This window comes from Tupaia chinensis, unplaced genomic scaffold (assembly GCF_000334495.1).
Source record: "Tupaia chinensis unplaced genomic scaffold, TupChi_1.0 Scaffold000063_1, whole genome shotgun sequence".
NCBI classification, from domain to species: domain Eukaryota; kingdom Metazoa; phylum Chordata; class Mammalia; order Scandentia; family Tupaiidae; genus Tupaia; species Tupaia belangeri.
This window is the reverse complement of record NW_006159521.1, coordinates 8,434,417-8,450,150: the sequence shown is the minus strand read 5'-3', so window position 1 is coordinate 8,450,150 and position 15,734 is coordinate 8,434,417.

Here is a 15,734-nt window from a genome sequence, read left to right as displayed (position 1 = left end):
AAGAGGAGAATGGAGGAGAAGGGATTGCAGCGTGACCTTCCCCCCTGGGGGGTGATTTCTCACTTTCTGTCTCTCTGTTTCTCTGGCAAGCTTATGTGCCCTAATAGTAAAAATCTCTCTAAAATAAATAAATACATATAAATATCCAGAAGGATTATTATAAGACAATCAACAAAGAAAACCAGTGACAACTGACAGAGAATCTCTTAGAAGTGACATGGATGCAGGACACAGAAAAACATCAATCTCTTGATTTTTAACTCCTAATACCTGGCCAACCCCTGACATTGCGGAGTTAAGGAAAAAATACCAATGGAGACCCAAACACCATACAGCAGTAAGCCCTCAGGTTTTTTCAAAGGCTTAGCAGTCTCAGACTGATCAAAAGAGTCCTATTCCTTTGGGGAGAAAAAATTCAGCTCTAGCTTGAGAGAAAACAGAGCCTTCAGGGAAATGATGGTGAAGAAGAATCTGCATCAGCAACAACCAAAAAGAAAATAGACTTTGTAACACACAGGACAAGGAGGGCAGGCTCCAGCCACCTCCAAACCCACTGGAAGGCAGGGACAGGGAGCACTCAGTCTCCCTGTCACATGTCTTTGTCATCTAAGACAATCCAGGACAAACATGACATAACCAACTTGTGTGACATTCCTGACAATGAACTAAAGTGTGTCTTGTAAATTCCACTGATTGGCCCTAAGTCCACCCTTAGAGCAATGCAGAGTATGTCTACTTTGTTACTCACATCAAAGCCCTTTAGACATTTAATTAATGTTATTAATTACTAGCAAATATTATAGACAGATAATTATCATGTCCCACTCTATTCTTCCTTACTTAGAATAAACCTGGGCTGTTCTTTGGACTCTTCCTCATTCCCAGGTCATCTTTCTCAGCAGGCCCTTTAAGTTCATCAGTCCCTGTTTCAGTTCCTCTTGTCTTTGAGCTCATAGTGGAGAGATCCTATAAGCCTTAGGTTTAGGGTCCAAACATGGTTCCATTTCAAAGATTTGTCTATTTTACAATATTTTATTTGTGCTATAAATGAAATGTTTCAGGACTTGACATTAGTCAAGTCCTGTCTACTCTAGTCAGTGCTCTCTCTCTCGCTCTCTATTAGTAATATATGGGTAGTTACTTAAAGGAGACTGCCGAAAACAGAGTAGACACTTTATTTTTGGGGACTGAGGTGAAATTTACGGTAAGATATAAGAACATGGGTTTTGATCAGAAATAAGAATTTGAGGCCAAGCCTTGGTAGGGTAGGCAGTGAGGGTGCTAATATTTTAAACTGGAGACCATTTGGGCCTGCTTGAACATAGCAAGTATGCCACCTGTGATCCTGATGGGGCACAGAGCTGGGAGAAGTATCACAACATGAGGACTCAGTGAGAAGTTTCCCCATCTCTCTCAAAGAAAATAAGTAAACAACGTTTTTTTCTTTTTTCTTTTTTTTTTGAAGAAAGCGGGGAGATGGCAGGTAGCATGGTGGTTGAATGCACTGGACTCTCACATGGCTGCCTGTGATTTGAGTCCCGGACCTGGACCTGGCGACTTGCTTTCTCACTTTCCTTCTCTCTCTCACTCTGTTCCTCTCTGGTCAAATTAAAATAAGTAAGTAAATAAATAAAGTTAAATAAAAACAAAAAAAGAAAGAAAGAAAGAAAGACAGAAAGAAAGGGGACCAGCAGATGGTGTAATGGTTATGTTGCTGGACTCCCACATAGTCAACCATGGTTTGAGTCCTGGACCTGTTCTCTTAAAACTCATGCCAGGCACTTGTGCATGAGTGCCCAAAATCCCAAGAGGAAAATGGAGGAGAAGGGATTGAGGCATGGGCATTCCCCTTGGGGAATGATTTCTCACTTTCTGTCTCTCTGTCTCTATCTGTCTCTCTGGCAAGTGCACGTGCCCTATAGCAAAAATATCTCTTAAAAAACTAATAAAAAGAAGAAATTTGAATGTGTGTATGTTAAATTTACATGAAACCACTGTTATTGGTTTAGAATTTTAGGTAGGAAGATTTTTTGTTGTTGTTGCTTATTTTAATTTTTTATCTATCTTTGACTTTTTATTTATTTAGTTCTTGGTTTCTGCTGTAGAGTATGTGAGCCCTCTGGAGAGAAATAAAGAGAGACAGAGAAAGAGGAAGGGAAAGTGAGAAAGTATGACACTCCCTCCCCCGGGGGGAGATGATCACACTGCAATCTCTTCTCCTCTAGTCTCCTCCCAGGATTTTGGGCATATGTGCACATGCATCTGGTATGATTTTCAAACTGCCAGGCCTAGGACTCAAACTGCAGTCAGCCATGTGGGATCCAGCATCTTAAGCTCCACCCCACCTACTAGCTCTGTTGCTTTTGTTTTTGACCAGAAATTCTGTGTTTCTCCTAATCCTCTTAATTGTCATATCTTGCACTTTAATTAATTCAGTCTCAAGAATTAAAGAAGTTGAAAAAGAATATGAGGGCTGGAGATGTGATTGGTTGACATTCTTTAAGATAATTCACAAATATTATATGACACTCAAAAGCATATGTTGTCAAGTTCTTTTTTCTTTTTTAATTTGCCAGAGGGCATATGTACTCACCAAAAGTGACAGGCAGAGAATGTGGAAAAGCAATCTCCTCTCCTCCATCTTTATCTACTTTCAGGATTTTGCACACACACACAGAGCATTTTCCCAAGCTGTCATTCTGGGACTCGTGCCATGTGGGATCCAGCCACCTTAATACCAGGCCATGGGCTGGCCTGCTGGCAAGTTCTTTCAGTATCAATAGGCATTTTTCAAAGTGACAAATGATAGCAATATTTTAGAAATAAATTGCATTTCTAGGTCTGCCTTTTATTTATGTATTTAAGTATTATTACGATTTAGGAGTTTTGTTGCAGGGTGCATGTGCTTGCCAAAAAGAGATAGAGAGATAGAAAGTGAAGAATCAACCGATTGCCACACCACAATCCCTTCTCCTTTGTTCTCCTCTCGGGGTTTTGGGCACCCACACGTGCATTTGGCCTAATTTCCAAGCCACTGGGTCTGGGGATTGAACCATGCTTGGCCATGTGGAAGTCCAGTGCCTTAACCACCATGTCACCTTCTGGCCCTTTATTTTAATCACCAGAGGACATGTTTGCTCACCAGGGAGAAAGAGGGAGAACACACCTCTCAATGGGGAGTAGTCACACTGCAATCTCTTCTCCATATCTCCATTCTGTTGGGATTCTGGGCACCCATGTACATGCACCTGGTGTGTTCTTCAAGCCATTGGGACATGAATGGCAGTTGGCCATTGGGATCTGGCTCCCTTAACCATTAGGCTATAAGGCTGGCCCTAAGTCTACTTTTAAAAAAGTTTATTAGAATTCTAGTACAAAAATCTCAAAATTCATTATCCTTAACATGAGCCAAATAAATTTAGATTTTTTTGTTATCAAAAGGACTGGTTATAATCCCCTCATTTTCCATGTACAAAGACATATTCTTTTAACTCTTAGGTCCCAAGTAGGATCAGTTTTTCATGGACCCATATTCACATAGCATGTCTTCTACCATAACCAGATTTAACACCTATTGGTAATGGCCTTCTTAAGGTCATTAGGAAACATCATAGAGTGATTAGCAAAACACATAGATTTGAGATATTTCTCTAAATCAACAATAATAAATTCCTGACTTCTCTGCCTCCATGCAAAGATTTCAGGTGGTCCTTCTAGCATGGTGCATTTGAAACAGAGATTTCCTCTTTATCTTCCACATGCTTCCTATGTAGTAAGTATTAGAAGAAAACACACTAGAAAACCAGCTGTCCACAGGGATGCTTTAATTCTGGCAGGGGAATTGTTAAGGTTCTACACCATACTCTGTAGAGCTGCAGGAGGTATAACAATGCTAAAATGTACTCAGTTCATATCATGCGTCAGGTACTGTTTTAATGCTTTGCCTGAATTTATTCATTATTCTTCACAATGGTTATAGTACTATAATCATTACAATTTTTTAATTTTATTCTTTTTTACTTTTTTAGGTTTTTGATATAGGGAATGTGCTAGCTGGAGAGAGACAATGAGAGGAAAAATAAGAAATCGCTGGTACCAGCAGTTGGCGCAATGGCTATGTCCCTGGACTCCCATGTAGCTGACTGCGGTTTGAGTCCCAGATCCGGTGGCTTAAATTCACACCGGGCACTTGCACATGCATGCCCAAGATCCTGAGGAGAATGGAGGAGAAGGGATTGTAGCATGGCCATCCCCCCCCGGGTGGTGATTTCTCGCTTTCTGTCTCTCTGTTTCTCTCTGTCTTTATGGCAAGTACACACACCCTATAACAAAAACTTCTCCAAAAAAAAAAAAGAAAGAAATCGCTCCCCAGACAGGATGGTCATGCCTCAATCCCTTCTCCTACATTCTCTTTCTGAGATTTTGTCCATGCATGCACACACATTCGGTGTGGTTTTCAAGTTTCCAGGTCTGGTACTTGAACCATGGTTGGCCATGTGGGAGTCCAGTGCTTTAGCCGCCATGCCACTGCAGGCCTTCACCATTACAATTTTTAAAAGGTATTTATTAATTGAGAGAGAGAGAAAGAGTGAGAGACACCCTTGGCAGGATCTCACCACACTGCAATCTGCCTCCCTCCAATAAGCCTCCAGCAAGCCAGGACCATGGGCATACTCAGGTTGACTTGGGATCCCAAACCTGGGTCCTCCCACATGGCACCAGCATCACACAGGGACAGTGCACCACCTGTGCCACCATCGCTGGTCCCTGTTACTGCCTTATAGTAAGGAAACTGAGACAGAGGGAAATTAAGAGAATTTCTCAGTGTCTCACAGCTAAGTTAAGTGGAAGAGCCCTGACCTGAACACCAGCAGTCTGATCCTCCAGTCTATGCCCTGTGGGCAAAGAAATATCTGAGGGTTCATTTAGCTCAACCTCTTTCATTCAGAATGAAGAAACAAGTGTTCAGGTTGCCAGAGATTACTGAGTTAATGGTAAAGTAAGTTTCTTGATTCCAAGTCCAGTGTTCCTTATCCTTTTTCCTCAGCAAATAAAATTTGGTTGTTAGTACATCTGTCCACATCTCTCATTCAATGTCCTTTCCCTAAACTCAGTATTGACCTGAAGTTTGTGTTCTTTTGATTTTTGTCCTGGTTTCTAGCCTCCTTCCTAAGGGGACATTTTGAACTCCTTGGCTTCTGGGCTCCTGCCTGCTCTGATGGAATGGTGCTGCTGGGACACGTTTTCCTAATGGCTGGTGCCACAGGTCTGTACTGGATTTACAGCACACTCCCAAACCAGGTGCTTATGTGTCTCTCCCCACCTTTCTTCCACCTGAGGCGATCTATTGTTCAGTGTTCCAATAGCAGCCAATCCAATTTCTCTACTCAATTTGGCATTAACTTGGTTGTGCATCTAAGCACATGCTGGCTTGGAACTCATGAGAGAGTAGAGAGGTTTCGATAGCAGAGATATCTCACAGGGCAAGCTGGATGCCAGGCACTCTCTGCATTGGAGCGGAGACATTTTGAGTGCCTTTGGTTGCCCCAACATCCAAGGACTCATATGTGGAAGTGGATTAAGTAGGAATATGTGGTCTGAGCTACCAGCCAACAGGTATTTTTAAAAATAGATATAAGAGGCCAGCAGGTGGCATAGTGGTTAAGGCACTGGACTCCTCTGTGGACTGCAGCATGAACATCCCCCCCACCCCAAGGATGATTTCTCGCTTTCTTTCTCCCTGTCTCTGGCGATCACACATGCCCTATAGAAAAAAAAATCCCTCAACACAGAGAAAAAACAGATATAAATCACATGCCGAAAAGTTCGCCCGTTTAAAGTATAGAATTCAGTGTCTTTCAGTATTTCCACAAAACTATGAAACTGTCACCACTACTTAATTTCAAACATTTTCATCACCTCCCAAACGCAAAAAAAAAAATCTGTATACATTAGAAGTCATCTCACATCTCCCCCTCCTCCATCCCTTGATTAACTTTCTACTTATTCTATTTTCTGTCCGTGTGGGTTTACTTACTCTGAATATTTCAAATAAATGGAATCACACAATAGGTGTCCTTTGAGACTGGCTTCTTTGACTTACCATAGTATTTTCAAAGCTTCAATGGTGTATCAGTACGCCATTCCTTTTTATGGCTAAATAATATTTCTTTCTATGATTATACCACATTTTGTTTATCCATTCATCGACTGATGTACATTTGGATGGCTTCCACTTTTTGGCTATTATGAATAATGTTCCCCTTCCTCCACTCTTCCAGCCCATCAGATCTCGGGCACTCATGTACCTGCCCGAGTGTTTTAGGCTGACCAGACTGGGGACTTGAATTGGGATTGCCTTGTGGGATCTGGCTTCTCTTGAGCAGTCCATTACCACTGTGCCCTGGAGCCAGCTCTTCTTTTACTAATCTCTTCAGGTGAAAGGTTAGGTTATTGATTTGTGATCTTTCTTCCTTTTTAATGTAGACACTTACTACAAATATAAATTTCTCTCTTAACAATGTTTTCATTGCATCTCATAAGTTTTATGTTATATTTTTGTTTTCCTTCATCTCAAAGTATTTTTTAGTTTTTCTGTGATGTCTTTAACATATTGGTTATTTTTTCATTTATTTTTTGGAGAGTTTTTTTTTTTGATTTGTGATCTTTCTTCCTTTTTAATGTAGACACTTACTACAAATATAAATTTCTCTCTTAACAATGTTTTCATTGCATCTCATAAGTTTTATGTTATATTTTTGTTTTCCTTCATCTCAAAGTATTTTTTAGTTTTTCTGTGATGTCTTTAACATATTGGTTATTTTTTCATTTATTTTTTGGAGAGTTTTTTTTTTTTTTTTTTTTTATTATTTTTTTCATTTATTTTTTGGAGAGGTTTTTTTTGTTTGTTTGTTTGTTTTGTTTTTTTTCTGCTATAGGGCACATGCGCTCACCAGAAAGACAGAAACAGAGAGGCAGAAAGCAAGAAATCACCCCCCCCGTGGGGATGGCCATGTCGCAATCCCTTCTCCTCCATTCTCCTCTTGGGATCTTGGGCATGCATGCACACGTGCCCGGTATGAATTTAAGCCACCGGGTCCAGTACTCAAACTGCAGTCGACTACATGGGAGTTCAGCGACATTAGCCATTACGCTCACTGCTGGTTCCGACATATTAGTAATTTAGGAGTGTGTTGTTTTCACATTTTTGTGAATTCCTTGAATTTCCTTTTATTGCTTATTTCTAATTTTATTCCATTATGCTTGATGAACATGGTTTGTACAATTTTGAACATTTTAAATATACTGTAACTTGTTTTGTGGACTAACATGTGGTCTGTCCCTGACAACTTTTCCATGTGCACGTGAAAAGAATGTGTATTCTGCTGTTGTTAGGATGCATGTTCTATACGTGTTTGTTAGATGTAGTTGGTTTCCCGTGTTGTTCAGGTCTTCTATTTCCTTGTTGATCTTCTGTCTAATTATTCTACTCAGTATTGAAAGTGAGAATGTTTTCGGCTATTGTTGTTGAAATGGCTATTTTTTTCCTATTAATTCTGTCAGTCTTGGGTTCATGTATTTGGGGGTTCTGTTGTTAAGTACATAGGTACTTACACTTGTTATATTTTCTCAATGGACTGATGATTTTGCAATTCTGTAATATCTCTCTTTGTCTTCAGTAACGATTTTTCCTGAAAGTGTGATTTTTCTGATATTTTAGTCTTTGTAGCCTGCTACAACAAAATACAATAGACTGGGTAGCTTTCAAACAACACAAATTTATTTCACACAGTTTCAAAGTCTAAGTCCAAGTGTACAGTTGTCTTCCCACTGTGTCTTCACATGGCAGAAGGGATGTTGGGTCTCTCTGTGGTCTCTTATAAAGGCACTGATCCCATTCACGAAGACTCTACTCTCATGACCTGATCACCTTCCAGAGGTCCCATCTCCTAATACTATCACCTGTTAGGATCTCAACATTTGAATTTGGGAGGGACATAAACATCCAGTCCATTGCATCTGATGTTAGTATAGCTATCTGTTCAAATATGGTATTGAGTTTTTCTTGTAACATTTTCATTTCAGCTATTATTATTTTCAACTTCAGAATTTCTATTTGGTTCCTTTTTATAATTTTTATATTTATCACTATTTTGTATTTGGTAAACTTAGCATGCTTATAGTTTTGTTTATTTCTTGGTCCTTTAGATGATTTTCTTTAGTTCTTTGGACATATTTTAAATAACTTATTTAATGTTTTTGCCTGGTAAATCCAGTGTCTGGGCTTCCTATAGCAATGGGAAGGGGGATGTGATAGAAATAGTCCAAATTAAAATGCTGCAAAGCTTACTGAGATTTGTCCAATTTCTCTTGAACAAGCACTCTCTGGACCGCTATACATCTTGTTAATTTTCAGAATTCTGAAAGAAGTTAGTTATGCCATTTTTTGCCGGTGTTCTTGCTGCCTTTAGAGAAGAGAGAAGTTTTAACTATTTCACACCGGTTTTTACTAACAAGTATTTTTAAGTGTTTGATAAGTGATCAGCATTTTTCAAAGCATGCCTGCAGTGTGTGATAAAACTGCAATGTCAAGTTATTTGGTTCTAAATTATTCTACACAAATTCTAAGATCAACTATTTTCTAAGAAATAGGTAATTCAGTGCTTGTGAGTCAAGGAAGATTCAAGACAGTAATGTGGAAGGGCAAGTAGAGCTTAAATAGAAGAAAAGTAGAGAAAGGAGTTATCAGGTAAAGGAACACTGGGGGTCTATGGACCTTATTTGTATTGGGGGCTGGTAAGGGGACCTAAGCAGATACTAAGCAGGGCTCAATTTCTTATTTAATTCTTTCAACAAATTCATATTCTTATTCCTATTTTATAAAACACAATTGCCAGAGATCACATGCTGTTAAGTAATTGTACCAAATGTCGTTCCCTGAATTCTGTAGTAGAACTGCCTATGTTAGAAAGCAGCTCTTCCATTTGTTACATGATGAGTACAGGCAAATGACAACCTCAGTTTAATAATATGTAAAGTGGACTAATAATAGCATCTATCTTGTAAGGCAGTTTTGAGAGTTAACTGAATTTATGAATTAAATACATTACGAAGTTTAAATATTACTTTTACAGTGGGGCCAGCATATGGTGCAGTGGTTAAGGCACTGGACTCCCATATGGCCAGCCATGGTTCAAGTTCCAGACTCCAGCTTGAAACTCACTTCAGGCGCTCATGTGTGTGTGCCCAAAATCCTGACAGGAGAATGTAGCAGGAGGGATTGTGGTGTGGTCACCCCCCCGGAGGGTGATTTGTCATTTTCTATCTCTGTCTCCAGCAAATGCATGCACCCTATATCAAAAATCTCTCTAAAAATAAAAATTACTGGACCAGCATGGAGACAGTCCTGAGAGGAGGTTGGAGGAGAAGGGATTGTGGCATGGCCATCCCCTCTGGGGAGTAATTTCTTGATTTCTGTTCTCTCTGTCTCTCTCTATGGAGAGCTGATTCACTCTATAGCAAACATCTCTCTAAAAAATAAAAATTAAAAAATTACTTTTGCCATAATTTTAAAAACTATTTTTATAATAGTGAATCTATATATCCCAGTATTTATATATGTATTAATTTTATTATATTTATATTTAAAATATTAATTGTATTTATCAAAAATTTAGTAAATAGAAAGTTTATTGAAAATGTTCTACACTACAACAGGTTCTATCACACATTACTTATCTAAGATTTACAATCCACTTGATCCTCTTAAATCCTAAGAATTATACTTATCTGATGCCTCTTAAATTTTTCATTTCTTCATTTTCTAACCCACAACCCTGGTTGAAATATTTACTACTTCTTTTTTTTTAAAGATTTATTTAATTTAATTTTATTTATTTGTTTGTTTTTAATTTGACCAGAGAGGGACAGAACGAGAGAGGAAAAGTGAGAAAGCAAGCCATCAGGTCCAGGGCTCGAACTATAGTCAGCCATTTGGGAGTCCAGTGCTCTTAACCACTATGCTACCTGCTGGTCCCCGAAGTGTTTTCTACTTCTTACCTGCACAATTATTTTAGTTTCTTCTATTGTCAAGTTACTATCGTCCCCTTTGAAATAAATGGGTAGCTCTTTTTCTTAAACTAACTTTGTGCTGAATTTGACCTAGATAGTTTTCAATTATTAATTTTTATATAAATTGGTTTTCCAATTTATTTTTCTGAACTTTTAGAAGGAAGCTTGGTTCGGATGTGCACGTAACTTTTCAAACTTCACAAAGCTCCGTCTCTGTTGTTTACAGGCAGTGTTTAAAAATATAAAGGCTTGCCTTCTAAAATATTTTGGCTCTCTTTATCTCTCCTACTTTTATCAAGATTTGCTCTTCCTTTATCTCTGTCTTGATTCCACTCCTTGCTGATGTTTTTAGAGATCTTGAACTTATGGGTCAATTTGTAGTTTATTAGGGGCTGACTTCCCCAGCCCATTTGTCCCTTATCAAGGGCTCCTTCTACGCAGTTACTACGAGAGGCACTCTGAGCTTCCCAGTGCCAGCTGCCACCTTCACATTGACCTCTCATGTTTTCCACTGAATACCTTTTGACTGTTCTGAGGTTTTCCTATTTTCAGGTTTGCATGCTTTCTTGTTTTTTTGTTTGTTTGTTTGTTTTGTTGTTGTTTTGTTTTGTTTTTCCACTTCCTCCTTGACAGAAATTCATAGGACTCAAGCTTTGTAGTTGTTGGTGGTTTGTTCTTGCCTGTTTGTATTTGGGGCTCATGGGGAAACTTTGTCACTTCATTTTGTTATAACAAACTTAGTCCATTTTCTGCATCTATAACAGAATACCACAGTGTAGGTGCTTTGTAAAGAAAAGATAATTATTTTTTTCACAGTTATGGAGGCTGGGAAGTTCAAGAGCATGGTGCTGGTACCCAGCAAGGGCCTTTATGCTGCTTCATCCCATAGTGAAAGGTAGAAAGGCAAGCTAACATTTGAGACAGAGAGAAAAAGGGAGTCAAATTACCATAAAATCTAGCCTAGTAGAGAAAGCAGTGATCAGATAAAGGAACACTGTGTGTCTATGGACCTTATCCTTAAAATCTAAGAATCCATTCATGAGGGCACAGCTCTCATGACACAAGCACCTCTTAAACACTGTTCCAGTGGCAATTATATTTCAACAAGAGTTTTGATGGGGACATTCAAACCTTAGCACTCTTAGCCTTGAATTTTGGGTTTTGCTAACTAGTCTGTTACCACATGATGATTTGAGAATATTAGAACTCCACCGCCATGGCTACTTCCATTTATCCAGAGTCCTCTGTGTTCAATGTTCAAAATGTTCTAGATTTTGTGCTACGTCCCAAGAAAGAGAACAGTTTAACAAAAGAGACAAAGAAGCAGTCCACAGTTAGAATGTGTTAGGTTGATGGCCTTATGTACGTGTACTATGTGTGCAAGATGAGAGTCACCTAATGTAACAGCGTATTGGGAGGAGAACAGCAGAAACCTAGAAGATTAACATTGGAGCTGAGCTTTGAAGGAGAATCAGAAGTTAACCAGGATGATGGAGTCATGAAAATATATTGTAAGTCAAGGAAATTGCATGAGTAAAGACATGGAAGCTTGAGACAGCAGGGCATAGTTGAGTACACGTGTTAAACTACAGCTGTGCAGGACAGAGAGTGGGGTTCCTGGGGATGAGCTATGAGAAAGATAAGTGGAGCTGTTTCCTTTTATTATGGGTAAAATAATCCTTCTTTTTAAACTTCCCTGAATTGTGCCCTTTCTCAGTCCCTCATAGGGGAAAAATACCCGTAAAATAGCTGTCAGGCTTTTGAACGTCAGTAGTTGAAATAAAGAAAAAATTTTAGCTGAATATTTGAAAAAAAATTTGTTTATTAACTTTTATTTCCTTGTGTAACTCTCATGCTGGACTCTATTTCATAAGGGCAATTGGAGAGTGTACAAAAAGATCAGAACGAAGGCATCATATATTTGTGGGGTAAAAAATTGTTTTCTGGGGGAAGTGGAAGAGATAAAATGAAATACCCATTTATAAGCTCCTCTAGGTGTTCTGTAAGAAAGTTTGTCCTTGGATAAGTTACTCATCCTTAGGTAGAAGCTAATACGAAATAATACATGATTGTAGTACAGTGTAGTCTGTAAGACTTCCTAAAGGAAAACATTATGAATGATAAATGACATGGAAGAGAGCCTTCAATAAGAGGAAATGCACTTGTGTAGAGTAGTGAGCTAAAACGATATTCTTGGCAGGGGCTCAGTGTGAGCAGGTGTAGAGTCAGGAGTAATATGTTCTCAGGGGGATGACTTATTATGGTCCAGATCAGAAACTCAGAGATAATCAAGAGTTAAACCAGGGCCCATGAACTGATGGCCTTGAATGCTGGGCACAGAGAGTAGGTCATTCTTACAGGTAAGAGGATGTAAATTTAGTAGGAGAATGCGGGATAAGAATAGCATTCAAAAAATAATTGTCTAGGTGGCTAAAAAATCTAGTTAAGACAGTGGTTCTTACCATATTTGGGGCACTGACTGCTACAACAGATTGACTAATGGCCTCCCAAAGATACTTATGTTCCAATTCCTGAAATCTGTGAATGTTACCTATATGGCAAAAGGGACTTCGCAAATGTTATTAAGAATGTTTATTTAATGAGACAGAAAGAGAGACAGGTACACTTGACATGGTCTCACCATTCCATAACCCACCCTACTCACCATCTGCCACTTTCCAATCAGCCAGGATTGTGGGCACACCCAGCATGTTCAGGTCAACCTGGTATTAGGTTGGTATTCTGGTATTCTTCCTACATGGCTGTAGTATCATGCAGTGCCATATTGCCTGTGGCACTGTGGCTGGGCCAGTTAAGGACCTGGAAATAGGGAGAGTATCCTGGATTACTTGAGTGGCACTGATGTAATTACGAGAGTTCTTATAAGAGGGAGGCTGAAATCAGAGCGGGTAGAAGTAGGAAAAGATGTGACAACATAAGAGATTGCATGATGGAAAAAAGGGGCCAAAAGCCAAAGAATGCAGGTGGCCTCTGGAAGCTGAAAAAAGGCAAGGAACTGGAAGCCTCCAGAAGGAATGCATTAATGCATCCCTGCCAACACTTTGCTTTTAGACATTTGACTTCTATCTCCCCTCCCCCCTGCCTTTGTGTAAGTCCCTTGGTGGACCACATTTTAGAATAGCTATTGTTCGATAGTGGACGAAGGACCAGGATGAAGGAAACAGAGTACATTTAGGGTAGAGAATTTTTTTTTTCTGGAAAAAGATAGAAGAGATAAAAGGAATTATCCATTCATAAACTGTGAAAGAATAAAATTGTGCTATTTATTTGTTTGTTTTGATAGAGATTTTTGCCTTAGGGTACATACACTCACTAGAAAGAGAGAGAGAGAGAAAAAAGAGAATGAGCAGGAAAATGAGATATCATCCACCAGGGGAGATGGCCATGCCACAATCCCCTCTCTCTCCTTCTGGGATCTTGGGCATGCATGCACATGTGCCCAGTGTGAGTTTTAAGTCACTGGGTCTGGAACTCGAACCATAGCTGGCCATGGGGATTCCAGCAACTTAACCACTCATGCCATCTGCTGGCCCTAACTTATGCTATTTTTTGCCACAATATTTTTTGGTAATCTGTTAATGGTAATAGAAAACTGATACAATTCCCTTTAAGGAACTTATAAAAAATTTTTTTTGTTCACAAAAAAATACATGTATACACATTTGGACACTTTTTTTTTTTTTTATTGCTATAGGCACATGTGCTCATCAGAGAGACAGAAGGGGAGAAATCCTCTTCCTGTGGTGGGGTGTGTGTGTGTGTGTGTGTGTGGAATTGCCATGCTGCAATCCCTTCTCCTCCATTTTCCTTTGGGGATTTTGGGCACACACTCACATGTGCCCGGCATGAGTTTCAAGCCACTGAGTCCATATTGGCCATATAGGAGTCCAACACCTTACCTACTATGCCACCTGCTGGCCTCAGCACACAAATGGTTTTAAGAATAATTTCAGAGGTTTACGGAACCACTAGAGCTGATCTTAGGAAACTTCTAGAGAGTGTATGGATTCCTAATTTTAAAATCTTGGAGTTGGCAGGTTATTTTAATACCTTGCATACCTCATGAAAGACTTAGGGCTGTATCCATAAGATAGGAAAAGATGGTGTAAATATGAAAGCTATTACATGGGAGGATAAATATGCAGCATAAGGAGAGGAAGGGATACATCAAAGGTGACTCCTAGATTTCAAATCTGGGAGGCTGAGAGAATGGGGAAGGTTAAGAAGAGATGGAGAATGTGCAGAGACAAGAAAGTTTGTGGGGAAAAGAGATGTGGGAGACCCCAAGATACAGAGGCTACCCTGTGATGTCAGAATCAGAATTTGTTTCATCTCAGGTCTTAGAAACACTCGTGTAGGAGGAAAACCAGAAACTAAAGGTCAGCTCATGTGAGAATGGGAAGAGATTGGCCAAGGACAGGGTTTGGAACACTGTTTTCCCAGCAGGAAATCAAGTGGAGCCAGAGAAGAGAAATGAAGTTAATCATCATGGTCATCCCAGAGGTGGACCCAAGGATGGTGCCCTCAAACAGGCAATCACCAATTCCTCTAATTAATACGATGGTTGACGCTTACCTAAGGTTGAACTCCAAAACCAATTCTGTCCTTGGGAAGAGGATAATTTAGGAACTCTAAGTCAAGAACTCATTAACTCTAAGATAAGTAAATTGGTCTTCTTTCAAAGGGGAATTGAGATGGAAATGTGAATTAATTGATTCCCATTAGGAATAAAAATTCCTGAATTGGGACCAAAATAACAACAAAGAAGCAAAACAAATAAACCAGGACAGTGTAATGGCAAAAAGCTCTGATTAGAGCCATACTAGGAAGTTCCAGATATCCGGTCTGAATTGATTATGGACAGAGATCGATGCCATTAGTTTAGGAGTTATAATAAGGTGCTCCTATAATATGTAGACAGTTTTTAAAAGAGGTCACTCTCTATGCTCTAAACCTCATCTCCTAGGCCCCAGAAACACTCAGATTAGAAGCCATTTTAAATCCGAGGTGTGTCTTGGTGCATTCAGGGACCAAGGCTACTAAAGTTATGCTCAAAACTCATCTCCTAGATCCCTGAAACACTCAGACAAGGTAGAGAGACCTCTGTCCTCTCTCTGTTTCTGTCTGTTTCTTAAAATTTGTATTTATTTATTTATTTTAAATTTTAAACCATTCTTCTCACTTGGGCTTTTTCTTTCTCTTGATAATTTCATTAGTCATTTTAAATCTGAGGTATGTCCTGGTGCATACTGGGGCCAAAGTGACTAAAGTTATGCTCTAAACCTCATCTCCTATATCCCTGAAACACTCAGACAAGGTAGGGTGACCTCTGTCCTCTCTTTGTCTCTAGCTCTCTCACACTTTAAATTTTTATTTTTATTTTTCAAATTTTAAAACACTTCTCACTTCAGGCCTTTTCTTTCTTTTGCTAATTTCAGACATCATTTTAAATCTGAGGTATGTCCTGGTGCGTTTCATTTTTTATCTTTTAAAAATAATTTTTTTCCTCTTTTTTGCTTGTTTTTGTCTATATTTTTCTTCTTTTTTTTTTTTTTTTTGAGAGATTTTCGCTATAGGGTGCGTGCGCTTGCCAGACAGAGAGAGACATAGAGACAGAAAGCGAGAAATCACCCCCCAGGGGG